Consider the following 13,701-nt stretch of genomic DNA (forward strand, 5'->3'; position numbering starts at 1 on the left):
TGGGGATTACAGTGGATGAGAAGTTGGATATGAATCAATAGTGTGCCCTTGTAGCCAAGAAAGCTAATGGCATATTAGGTTGCATTAGGAGGAGCATTGCCAGCAGATCCAGAGATGTGATTATTCCTCTTTATTCGGCTCTGGTGAGGCCACATCTGGAGTATTGTGTCCAGTTCTGGGCCCCCCACTACAAAAAGGATGTGGATGCATTGGAGAGGGTCCAGCAGAGGGCAACCAAAATGATTAGGGGGCTGGAGCATATGACCTACGAGGAGAGGCTGAGGGACTTGGGTCTGTTTAGTCTGCAGAAGTGAAGAGTGAGGGGGGATTTGATAGCAGCCTTCAACTTCCTGAAGAGAGGTTCCAAAGAGGCTGGAGAAAGGCTGTTCTCAGTAGTGACGGATGGCAGAACAAGGAACAGTGGTCTCAAGTTGCTTTAGGAGGGGTCCAGGTTGGATATTTGGAAAAACTATTTCACTAGGAGAGTGTTGAAGCACTGGAATGGTTTACCTAGGGAAGTAGTGGAGTCTCCATCCCTAGAGATTTTTAAGTCTCGGCTTGACATAGCCCTGGCTGGGTTGATTTAGTTGGGATTCGTCCTGCCTAGGGCAGAGGTCTGGACTTGATGACCTTCTGAGGTCTCTTCCAGCTCTACGGTTCTATGATTCTATGATCCCTTATCCCAAGAACTCTATCACCCTTAGTCCAAAAAACCAAATCGAACATATGACCAGCAACATGTGTTAGGTCACTTATTTCTTGGGATAGTCCTAGGGTGGTCATGATATCCATATAATCTTGGGCCGGACCAGAAAGGACAGCCTCGGCGTGGCTATTAAAGTCCCTCAAGACCAGAAACCTCAGGGTCCTCAAATCAACGTCCAAGACCACGTCGGCCAGCTCGAGCAGTACGCAAGCAGCCTACCCAACCTATCCCGACCACCCAACATCAAGTACAAACACTCAAATCTAATACTTTGTTGGACTGAGGCCCTAGCCAGTGAGAAAGTATCTCGATAGACAATCGCCATCCTACCTCCCCGACCATTAAGCCATGGCTGATGCTATACTGAAAACCCAGCCGGGCGCAATTGAGAGAGGTCAACGCCTCCCTCCACTCCCAGCCAGGTCTCAGTGATACAAGCCAGGTCAGCCCCCTGCATCCAGGATTAAATCATGGATGACAGCTGTCTTCTGGGATACAGACCTGGCATTCAGCAGCAGCACCCTTAGGGCTGATGGCCAGGTATTAAAGTTCCCAGAATTATTGAGGCTGGGAACAGGACTGGAACCAGGAATAGCACATAACTGTCTAAACCTCATTCCCCTTCGCTGGCCAGTCCAGATCTTACTTCCATATTTCTCCTGCCATAAGAACGGCGTACTGGATCAGACCAAAGGTCCATCTAGCCCAGTATCCTGTCTACCGACAGTGGCCAGCACCAGGTGCCCCAGAGAGGGTGGACCGAAGACAATGATCAAGCGATTTGTCTCCTGCCATCCCTCTCCAGCCTCTGACAAACAGAGGCCATGGACACCATTTTATCCCCCGGCTAATAGCCTTTTATGGACCTAACCTCCATGAATTTATCCAGCTTTTCTTTAAACTCTATTATAGTCCTAGCCTTCACCGCCTCCTCTGGCAAGGAGTTCCACAGGTTGACAACACGCTGTGTGAAGAAGAACTTCCTTTTATTAGTTTTAAACCTGCTACCCATTAATTTCATTTGGTGTCCTCTAGTTCTTCTATTATGGGAACTAATAAATAACTTTTCTTTATCAGCCCTCTCCACATCACTCATGATTTTATAGACCTCTATCATATCCCCCCTCAGTCTCCTCTTTTCTAAACTGAAAAGTCCCAGTCTCTTTAGCCTCTCCTCATATGGGACCCATTCCAAACCCCTAATCATTTTAGTTGCCCTTTTCTGAACCCTTTCCAAGGCCAAAATATCTTTTTTGAGGTGAGGAGACCACATCTGTACACAGTATTCAAGATGTGGGCGTACCATAGTTTTATACAGGGGCAGTAAGATGTTCTGGGTCTTATTTTCTATCCCTTTCCTAATAATTCCTAGCATCCTATTTGCCTTTTTGACCGCTGCTGCACACTGTGTGGAAGTTTTCAGAGGACTGTCCACGATAACTCCAAGATCTCTTTCCTGATTTGTCGTAGCCAAATTAGCCCCCATCATACTGTACGTATAGTTGGGGTTATTTTTCCCGATGTGCATTACTTTACACTTATCCACATTAAATTTCATTTGCCATTTTGTTGCCCAATCACTCAGTTTGGTGAGATCTTCTTGGAGTCCCTCACAGTCTGCTTCTGTCTTGACTATCCTAAACAGGTTGGTATCATCTGCAAACTTTACTACGTCACTGCTTACCCCTTTCTCCAGATCATTTGTGAATAAGTTGAAAAGGATTGGTCCCAGGACTGACCCTTGGGGTACACCACTAGTTACCCTTCTCCAATCTGAAAATTTACCATTTATTCCTACCCTTTGTTTCCTGTCTTTTAGCCAGTTCTCAATCCAAGAAAGGACCTTCCCTCTTATCCCATGGCCATGTAATTTACACAAGAGCCTTTGGTGAGGGACCTTGTCAAAGGCTTTCTGAAAATCCAAGTATACTATATCTACTGGATCCCCCTTGTCCGCATGTTTGTTAACCCCTTCAAAGAACTCTAATAGATTAGTGAGGGTACGTCTACACTACAGCGCTAGTTCGAACTAACTTAGTTCGAATTAGTTAATTCGAACTACGCTAGTTCGAACTAACGCATCTAGAACTAAAAACTAGTTCGAACTAGCGTTTTGCTAGTTCGAACTAGTAAGTCCACATTGAGTGGACTCTGAACAGGGCTTAATGATGGCCGGAAGCAGTGCCGGCAGGGCATAAAAGGAGGACTTAGAGCATGGAGATACTGTCTCAGGCTAGCCGAGGGCTGCGCTTAAAGGGTCCCGACCCCCACCCCGGACACACAGTTCTAAGGGGTGCCCCGCTTGCAAAGAAGTTCTGGCTTGGAGTGCCCTGAGTGCCCACACTGGGCACATCACACCACTCGGCCATCAGCCCGGCTGCACTTGCCGCAGGCTGCCATCTGGGGAGAGGGAGTAATTGGGGGGCTGCAGGAGATCTTCCACCCCCAGAAGCCCGCAGAGCCAGCCCAGTCCTCCCCATCGGGGGCTCGTACCCCATTCCTCCCTCACCTCCTTCCACTTGCCCTTCCCTAGCCCCCCTTCTTATTGATGTACAAAATAAAGATAACGTTTCTTCCAACATTGACTCTGTCTTTATTGAAAAAAACTGGGGGAGACTGGGAAAAGGAGGTGGGAGAGGGGAAGAGAAAGGCTGGGAGAGGGGAGGGCAACTAACATGATCAGGGGTTGGGAACAGGTCCCAGATGAAGAGAGGCTACAGAGACTGGGACTGTTCAGCTTAGAAAAGAGGAGACGGAGGGGGGACAGGATAGAGGTCTCTAAAAGCAGGGGTTGGGTGGAGAGGGTGCATTCAGAAAAGTTCTTCCTGAGTTCCCATAAAGAAGGACTAGAGGACACCAAAGGAAAGGAATGGGTAGCAGGCTTGAAACTAGTAAGAGAAAGTTGTTCTTGACAAAGCAAATAGTTAACCTGTGGAACTCCTTGCTGCAGGAGGCTGTGAAGGCTACAACTAGAACAGAGTTTAAAGGGAAGTGAGATCAAGTGATGGAGGTTGGGTCCATGGAGTCCTATTAGCCAGAGGGTAGGAGTGGTGTCCCTGCCCAAAGTTTGTGGAAGGCTGGAGAGGGATGGCACGAGACAAATGGCTTGGTCATTGTCTTCGGTCCATCCCCTCCAGGGTCCCTAGGGTTGGCCGCTGTCGGCAGACAGGCTACTGGGCTAGATGGACCTTTGGTCTGACCCAGGACGGCCATTGTAAGCTCAGGGCTCAGGGTCGGGGGTCTCAGTGGACCCCCTTGATTTTCATGCACACCTGGTCCTGGGTGGCCAGGCTGGCAGCTCTCCTGCCCTAGACGGCCACTTTCCTGTGCCTAGTGCGGAGATCGTGGACGAGGTCCACGATGTCCGCACTAGCCCAGGAAGGTGCCCGCCTCTTGCGGTCCAGGGCAAGCTCCCGGGAGCCGCCAGCCTGGTCCCGGCAAGAGGGGGTGGGCTGGGGGGCATCGGGTGGGTGGCTCTGTGCCGTGCCAGGTGCAGGGTCTGCTAGCTGGGTGCTGGCAGGCTTGCACCTGGCACGGGCACCGTAGCCAGCCCGTGCCCCTTTAAGGGGTCCGGGGCCGGGAGGGGGGCATAGAGTTTCCCTGGTGTTGGCCAGAGTGGCCACCAGGGAAACCTGGGGAGGGCTAGCCTCCCACTAGTTCGAACTAAAGGGCTACACAGCCCTTAGTTCGAACTAGCTAGTTCGAACTAGGCGTTAGTCCTCGTAAAATGAGGTTTACCTAGTTCGAACTAAGCGCTCTGCTAGTTCGATTCAAATTCGAACTAGCGGAGCGCTAGTGTAGCACCTATTAAAGTTAGTTCGAACTAACGTCCGTTAGTTCGAACTAACTTTGTAGTGTAGACATACCCTAAGACAGGATTTCCCTTTACAGAAACCATGTTGACTTTTGTCCAACAAATTATGTTCTTCTACATGCTTCACAATTTTATTCTTTACTATTGTTTCGACTAATTTGCCCGGTACTGAAGTTAGACTTACTGGTCTGTATTTGCCAGGATCGCCTCTAGAGCCCTTTTTAAATATTGGTGTCACGTTGGCTACCTTCCAGTCATTAGGTACGGAAGCCGATTTAAAGGATAGGTTACAAACCACAGATAATAGCTCAGCAATTTCCCATTTAAGTTCTTTTAGAACCCTTGGATGAATGCCATCCGGTCCCGGAGATTTGTTAACATTAAGTTTTTCTATTTGTTCCAAAACCTCCTCTAATGACACTTCAATCCGGGACAGTTCTTCAGATTCATCACCCACAAAGGACGGTGCAGATTCAGGAATCTCCCCAACGTCCTCAGCCGTGAAGACTGAAGCAAAGAAATCATTTAGTTTCTCCGCAATGGCTTTATCGTCCTTGATTGCTCCTTTTATAGCTCAATCATCTAGGGGACCCACAGGTTTTTTAGCAGGCTTCCTGCTTCTAATGTACTTAAAAAACATTTTGTTATTTCTTTTTGAGTTTTTGGCTAGCTGTTCCTCAAAATCTTTTTTTGCTTTTCTTATTACATGTTTACACTTGATTTGACAGTGTTTATGTTCCTTTCTATTTATCTCACTAGGATTGGACTTCCACTTCTTAAAAGATACCTTTTTGTCCCTCACTGCTTCTTTTACATGGTGGTTAAGCCACGGTGACTCTTTTTTAGGTCTCTTGCTATGTTTTTTAATTTGGGGTATACATTTAAGTTGGGCCTCTATTATGGTGTCTTTAAAAAGTTTCCATGCAGCTTTCAGGGATTTGGCTCTAGTCACTGTGCCTTTTAATTTCTGTTTAACAAACCTCCTCATTTTTGTGTAATTCCCCTTTTTGAAATGAAATGCCAGGGTGCTGGACTGCTGAGGTGTTCTTCCCACCACAGGAATGATGAATGTTATTATATTATGGTCACTATTCCCAAGCGGTTCTGTAACGGTTATATCCTGGACCTGATCCTGCACTCCACTCAGGACTAAATCGAGAATTGCCTCTCCCCTTGTGGGTTTCTGCACTAGCTGCTCCAAGAAGCAGTCATTTAAGCCATTGAGAAATTTTATCTCTGCTTCTCTTCCTGAGGTGACATGTATCCAGTCAATATGGGGGTAATTAAAATCCCCCATTATTATAGAGTTCTCTATTTTGGTAGCCTCTCTAATCTCCCTCAGCATTTGTGCCGGTCACAACTGCCATGATGCTGTCTGAGCCCTCCCTCTGAGGCACCCCATCTTTGCCAAAGCACATAATGCGGCGGGGGGAGGGGGGACAGAAGAAACACAAACCTTCAGTTTGGGCAGGTAAAGGGAACTTTCTCTCATCAAGAACCCTCACCTGCCCTCCCTGCTCTCACCAGCACACACAAATTGAGATGTGTCAATCCACGGTGAATTTTTACAAGTGAATTTTATCCCTTTTGAAAATCCCTTCTGACAGATTTAATTAAATTCTCTATATCTATATCTAATTAGAGAGTTTGTGCATCTGTTATGTCAGTGAGTCCATCGTCCATGTATGAGTTAGTTTGTTCAAGAACTCCTCCTAAACCGTAAGAGCTAGAACCACCAAATTTGCTATGCAGCTTCCATTTAGCCTACTTTAAAGCAAGGTGGGAGTTTGGTTATGCCAGGAAAATGGGAAATGTCTGGAATGGGATTATTTCCGTAACCCAGAAAAAGATGGAGCTGAAAGCAGGGATAGTGCAATGACCATTAGTGGCAGCGAGTACTGGGGACAGTTATGCTGCAGAGTGATCGCAGGCCACACCAGGAAGAGAATGGCCAGCAGGGGCCAGAACTCGCCATATTGCCGGCCAATGACCATGAGTAAGTGGCCCCCTACCCCAAACTCTCTCACCTTGACCTTCCACCATAGCGCCAGAGGGGGAGCTCCCCCGCAAGTGGCCCCACTGCTGCAGTTCCCCAGGAGTACTGTCAGGATGGCCAGTGCAGCCCCAACCACCTGAGGAGTGGAGTCCCCCCCCGAAGTAGACATGGGAAGGGGGGATGGGCTGCATGACCCTGCCCCCCCCAAAGGAGATGACGAAAGGGAGGATGGGCAGGGCGTTTACACCCTCCCCCCGCCTTCCCGAGGAGATGCAGGCTGGTGAGGAGGGCTGGGCAGCATGGACCAGGCCTCCCACCCTTGAAGGAAATGCTGGATGGGGGGGGGGGATAAGCAACGCAGCACACCTCTACCCCTGCCAGGAGCTGCAGTCTGGGTCTGGACCCCTAAGCACACACCCCTGGCACTGTAGTGGAGCTGATAGGGTAGCACCAGCCCCGCAGGAATAGTTGCTGGTTGGGCAACATGGCCCCAGGTGGACCCAAGCAACAGTGAGTAAATCCTCTAGTAATTATAATAATTAGAAGCTGTTATATGTAAAGTTTATGTGACCAGTTTCTGTCCCTGAATCCAAACTCTCCCTAGTGGGTTAATGCAGGGTGTGCAGTTCTTAATCATACTCTATTCCTCTGAGTTCTTTGTCCATATTTTCTGTCTGCTTCATGCTAGTTGGAAAATGTCAGTGTACAATGTTTGGTGTATCCTTAATCCTGACCAGCATCTGGGCCCCTTAAAAAAAAAAAGTGTGTCTTCTGAAAGTCAGGGCTTCTGTATATACTTTTATGCTTAAATAAAGTAAAAAGGTATTTTAATTCAACAACATTAAATAAAATAAGGATTATTTTTACTGACATGTTAATGAACATGTCCAGTTTCTAAGAATATTTTTTTCTTATTCATGTAAAGAAGTCATAATTCTTGTCCTTTGACATCACATTTATCCCAGGACTAACACACATGATGTCAGTGATGAAATGGTATTTTAGAACAGAGAAACTGAGTATGAAGAAGAGATTTTATTTTTAATCTTCATTTAGCACTCTCTTAAGCTATTAATTACCCACAAGCATGTAAGAAGACAATAATGCTAATATAAAGCTGTGACATCAAATTTTCTGTTTGATACCTCGTGACATTTTCCTATCAAATGTAACAGGCATTCTTAGAGGCCCCCAATGGCCGCAGTATTTATCCCAGGAAACAAAGCGGTGAAGATGAAATGATAGAAACCTAAATATTGATTGCTGAATGTTACTTCAAAACAAGTCATTTTATTATTTAATTATTATATGTAGTATTAAGACAAATCTAAATAGGATTATAAACTTGTTAGCAGAAGCACCATACATGCCTCAGGTGAGAAGTATGAGGTTGAAAACTAAGGGACAGATTTTTTTCGAATGAACTCAGCTCCAACTTAGATATCCTCAATAAACACAGATTTAAAAAGAATTCAGTATGTTGTGCACTGAAGTCTTTTGAAAATCCAGACTTAAATGTCTCCAGCACCTGAAAATTGTGCATATGATATTATAATCATACATCCTACAGAGTATTATGTTTATCCAAACTTTAAAATAACCATTGTTATAAGAGGAGCCAAGCACTGTGGGTATGACTTCTAACCATGCAGAATAATTCTCACCAGCCACTCTCATTTCCCTCATGATTTTTTTTCTTCCATTTTACTTTTTATTTCCCAACCCACAAGCTTTTTTAGGGCAGCAACTAACTTGTCCCTTCAGTGGAGGACCATTGAATTTCACTCCTGAAACAGCCAGAGAGGTTGCTTCGGAAGTCTGAGCAGTTTGAAGCATTATCTCCCAACAAGGGCTTTTAGTTTGATGGCCTGAATGAAAGAGCAAGTTTAAATACTTAACTCGGATCCCCCACATGGTATATTGTTGAACTGTCATTGTGACAATCTAGTCCATTTTTATAAATATGTATGTAGTATGTTCATTTCCCCCCAGTTTTTGTTGAGATGGTAAAGTATGGATATCTTATAGCCTCTTCATTTTATTCAAGTAGCATAGTATTGATATTTTAGAGCACTTTATGTACTTTAAAACCTGTGCAAGAGGCTATGTATATCATATCTGCCCTAAAGTATCTGATAATAAGATGAGTACAACTCTGCTCTAACTTTACTAGATCGCCTTCCTTAAATGATCAATTTTTTTCAGTCTTCTGAGGGGTAATTAAGGCAAGTTTCACTATAGTGGTGGTTGGCATTCAGAGTGAATATACATGTAAACAGCATGTATGTGAGAGTGAAGAATGTATATTGGAATTTAAAGGATTTCCTTTTGTTAGTACAGTATGTGTTGTGGGAGTTTGTATAAGCCTTAAGTGTTTGTGTGTGGTGTTTATTCTCTCATTGTCTCCTGATCTCATTCAACATGGGGTCATAGCTTTTTAATATAGGATGCTTCAACAGTTGTTTGGGGGATGGGGACCAGAGGAGCCCTGTTCCATACATTTTAATCTGGTCCTCAATTCATATTAAACTTCAGGAGAGAAAGTGATAATCTGGGGATTTACTGTAACTTCATGAAGATTTTCTTCCTTGTCATTAGTTGGTTTAGTGGAGTGTGACAGATCTTCTGCAGCAGCTATTCTTTCTTTACTTTTTAGGCCACTTTTCCTGGTGTCTGTAGGAGGCACTCTTTTCTGAACAAGTGATTACAATCTTGACAAATGGAACACTAAAGGGCATGAACCCCTTGAAAAATTCCATTTCCTATGTACTAATACTTTTCCTAAAGCGTCTCACTCATTCCCATTACAGTAGAAGGTTTTTGCCTGAGGATAAGGGACTCTTAACTTTTTCTATAAATGCTTTGCTGTGGAGTATCAAGGGAGTGATCAAATTTACTGGAGTTTTTAGTAACCCTGTTTCTACATGATCTGTTTCCTATCTGCTTGCTTCCCTCCATTTTATTTCTCATCTCTCTCTCCCTCTTTCTCTTTTTCATCTCACTCCAATTCTCTCTCATACTGAACTTGTGTTTGAACAAAGACTCCATTCCAGATCCATTTCAGAATTGCTGTGAGAAACTTCATAGCAAGCGCTGTCTGCTCTCTCCCTCCCTGTCTCAGTAAAATGGCAGTGCAAGAGCTTCATGAGAGGGTGTAAAGCCCTCTTTCTGAGTGTCTGGCTTTCTTTCTGCAAAATCCTTTACTGCAGTTGTGATTCCATAAGTCAAACTTCCCCAAAAATACACTTTGCTGTTCAAAAGTATAAATGTATTTTTTTACACGCCACTGAAAAAGGAGAATATCAGTAAAAAGCTGAAAGACACACAGTTGAATAGACTTGTTCACAGCCTGTAGCTTTTGGTCTGAAAGCTGGAATATGATGATTTTGTTTTTTGCTTTTGTCAACTCAAGTTGGCTCCAGATTTCTACTGGGGCTCAGCAGAAACGGTACAGTTATGTTCCTGATCCAGTGCAGTGGTTTTATGAAACTCCGGTCCATGTTTTTTATTAAAAGCTTTACACTTCCTTCTCTAAAAGAATATTCAGCACCAGAAACTGGTACATAAAAGTGCAGAAGCTGTAGTCTATGTGTTTGTACACAAGTTTATATAAAATAGATGTATTTGTTTTTCTGTAGCACTTAACTATTAAATGGTAATTAGAATGCTGTCCAGTATCTGATCATCTACCAGTTCTGGTCTGGAGTTACATATTCATAGTTCCAATCCACTAATCTTTTTAATGTTACTCAAATATTGAATAAGAACACAGGTACTCTTCCCATTGTCCCCTCACTTTAGGCCCAGATATCTCTGACACATGCACACACAGACTTGGTATTATCCACTATTCTAAAATAACAAATGTGTGAAATAGAGGGCAACAATGATGTTGTTTATTGAAACTTAAACAAATTTTGCATTGTTTATAGCTCTTACTATTCTTCTCCACTTTGTATTTCCCTCTTGTTTTGAACTCCAGTAGATTGAGAGGTATGCCACGGGAAAGAGCTCTGGAGTCTTGACTATAGTGCAGGCTCCATTCCACCTTCTTGTACAAAACTCCAGTTCATATTTTACACTTCTTGGCTAAGGCTTGTAAAATAATGGATTTCCTTGACTCAGGCTTGAGTCCACTTTCCTCTCTTAAAATGCATCCTAAAGTTTTTTTTCAGATCTGTCAAATGTAGTCAAACTTTAATTCCAGACTTCAGCAGTGTGTCTGAAACCTTAACTTGCTGCCTCTCCTCTTTCTTTCTACCTTCCTTGCTAACTTTTTAAGAAATAACAAATCCAAATTTCAAATCCACTCCAGCCTTTGAACTTTGCAGTCGTGCTCAGTAAATTGACAGAGTTACCTTATGATCAAACTCCACTTCAGTTTTTTCTGTAGTGATCTCTCACTGTGTGCCTCTTTGCTATTCTGGCAGTGTTTGAGAGGGGAATAATGCAATATCTTGATATTACATTTAAAGAACCTAAACAGATACTGTATTGCAAAAGTCTTTGTCTTGTACAGTGCCCAGTAAGTAGATTATTCACACACAAATAAATAACAAACCATAAATAATATTAAGACTTAGCTGTTATAAAGCTGCAATACATATGCTGAAGCTAGATATAATAGTATCTAAGATAGTGGAAAGATACTACACAACATTTTAGTGTAGCTAATAAATATAAACCCGTTTCCAGGAAACTTAACTCTCTTTAGAAAAATTGGTCAGCAGCCACATAGGCACTATAAGCTAGTGTAGATGACTTTTGTTATTTTCATTCCATATTTTGCAATATATATTATGAATTAGAATAGATTGATCTCTTATTTTGGTCCAGTCCAGATATCACATTCTCAGTATACATGTGCATCCCAGTAAAATGGAACAAACAGCATCTTCATTTTCCAGTCTATGTGTTTCTGCTCAGCTCTTTCATTCCAGCTTGGATACAGTAGTTAACACTTTCTTGCAGAAACTCTATCCAATTCCTGAAGTAATAATCCAGTCCATGTTTATAGCTTATTTAAGGGGCCAGAGATGTGTGTGTGTGTGTGTGTGTGTGTGTGTGTGTGTGTGTGTGAGAGAGAGAGAGAGAGAGAGAGACTGACTTTAGTTCGGTTTCCATGTCAACAATTCAGTCCATATTTGCCATCACACAGTTGACAGGGCTTCTTTTATTAGGGAGACTACTCCTGTTTCTAGCACTCTAATCTATACCAGGTTTCCTAAACTGCCTTGGTGCTAGGTTAAATGGCAAGGCCACCTTCATGAAGGAGACTTTACTTAATAAGAGCAAGCCTAGTGGAAGTGGCCTGCACTACCATGTGGGAGACCTGAGTTGGATTCCCATCCTGTGGTATCTCACTCTCTGAACTGCTAGCAGTTGGCATGGCAGTGGAGGAAATATGCTCAGCAAAAGGGGAGAGGGAGCAGGGAAAAGCATCATATAACGTAATAGTGATTTCTTAGGTCAATAAAGGAGGGGAGTTAATATGTTTCAAAGAAAGTCTTGTCCAGTTCTCTTTGTCTGATAATCTCAAACAGAACCACAAGATTGTTGAGAGGATTCTTAGGTCTTGGGTAGAAACGTTGGAAGAACTCTATTCTCTGTTTTCCAAATCTAATAGTTTGGGTTTCATAGAATGCCTCAGTATTCAGTACAAATACAGAGCCTCCTTTTTGTGGGAGACAGGTTCTGGAATTGCTTCAGGTTTCACAAACTTCTTGGTTAAATGAGTATCTACTTGTGGGTGAAAAGTCTGAGTGTTAGCTGGATTAGTCTGTATCTGCAAAAATGAGGAGTCCTGTGGCATCTTAGAGAATAATGGATTTATTAGGGCATAAGTTTTCATGGGAAAAGCCCACTTCATCAGATGAATTGGAGTGGAAGTTATAGAAGCAGGCATATGTATAAGGAAGAAGTTGCTTGTGTGAATGAAGCTAATCAAGTCAGGGTGGAATGGAAGTGGCTCATTCACAGCATTTGATGTGGAGATGTAAATATCCAGAGAGGGAAAATTGCCTTTGTAATGGATTAACCAACCTTAAATTGGTAGTGTTGAATTTGCAAATGAATTCTAGTTCAGATATCTCCCTTCATAATTGTGTTTTGAAATTCTTTTGTAGAAGGATGACATCTTTCAAATCCATTTACTGAATGTCCAGGAAGATTCCCTACAAGTGTTTCCCTACAAGTTTGTATGTTACCATTCCTGATGTCTGATTTGTGTCCATTTATCCTTTGGCGTAGAGATTGTCCGGTTTGGCCAATATACATGGCAAAGGGACATTGTTGGCACTACAGACCCTAGTTAAAACCCCTCCAGTGCATCATTGACAATCTAAAAACAATCCTGGAAAATGATCCCTCCCTCTCTCAGACCTTTGGAAACAGGACAGTCTTCACCTACATATGGCCCCCCTAATCTGAAGCAAATACTTACCAGCAGCTACACAACACTTACTCAGGAACCTATCCCTGCAATAAACTCCGTTGCCAACTCTGTCCCCATATCTATTCAAGCGACACCATCACAGGACCTGACCACATAAGCCACACCATCAGGGGCTAGTCCACCTGTACATCCACTAATGTGATATACCATCAAGTATTAGCCATGTATATTGTATATCTAGTCAATAAATGGGTCCACTTCAATTTCCCCTCTCTGGATATTCACAATTCCACACCAAATGCTGTGAATGAGCCACTTCCATTCCACCCTGACTTGATTAGCTTCATTAATATAAGCAACTTCCTCTTTCTATATACAAACCTGCTTCTGTAACTTCCACTCCAATTGATCTGATTAAATGGATTGTTCTCCATGAAAGTTTATGCCTTAATAAATCTGTTGGTCTCTAAGGCACTGCAGGACTCTTCATTTTTGTTTCCTTATTGTGAAGGAAATCCATTCTAGATTCCACATTCCAATCAGCTCTAGGTTTCAGAATCCCAGTGTTCTTTGAAGAAGGTTCCACAGGGTGAGAAATTGTAAGATAACTGTACATACAAATGTATAATTTGGATGGGGGAGTGTCTAGTCCAGTGGAAAGTTAGTCCTCAGCAGTTCAGGAGCCAGAATAGCGCTCAGTGTTATCCAAAAGAGCCACAGTAACATGACTTCATTATTTCATTTACTATATGGTAATATGTAACCAGTATGGCAGAGAAAATATTTAGAAT

This window comes from Pelodiscus sinensis, chromosome 26, assembly GCF_052426305.1.
Source record: "Pelodiscus sinensis isolate ZL-2025 chromosome 26, ASM5242630v1, whole genome shotgun sequence".
Classification (NCBI taxonomy): Eukaryota; Metazoa; Chordata; order Testudines; family Trionychidae; genus Pelodiscus; species Pelodiscus sinensis.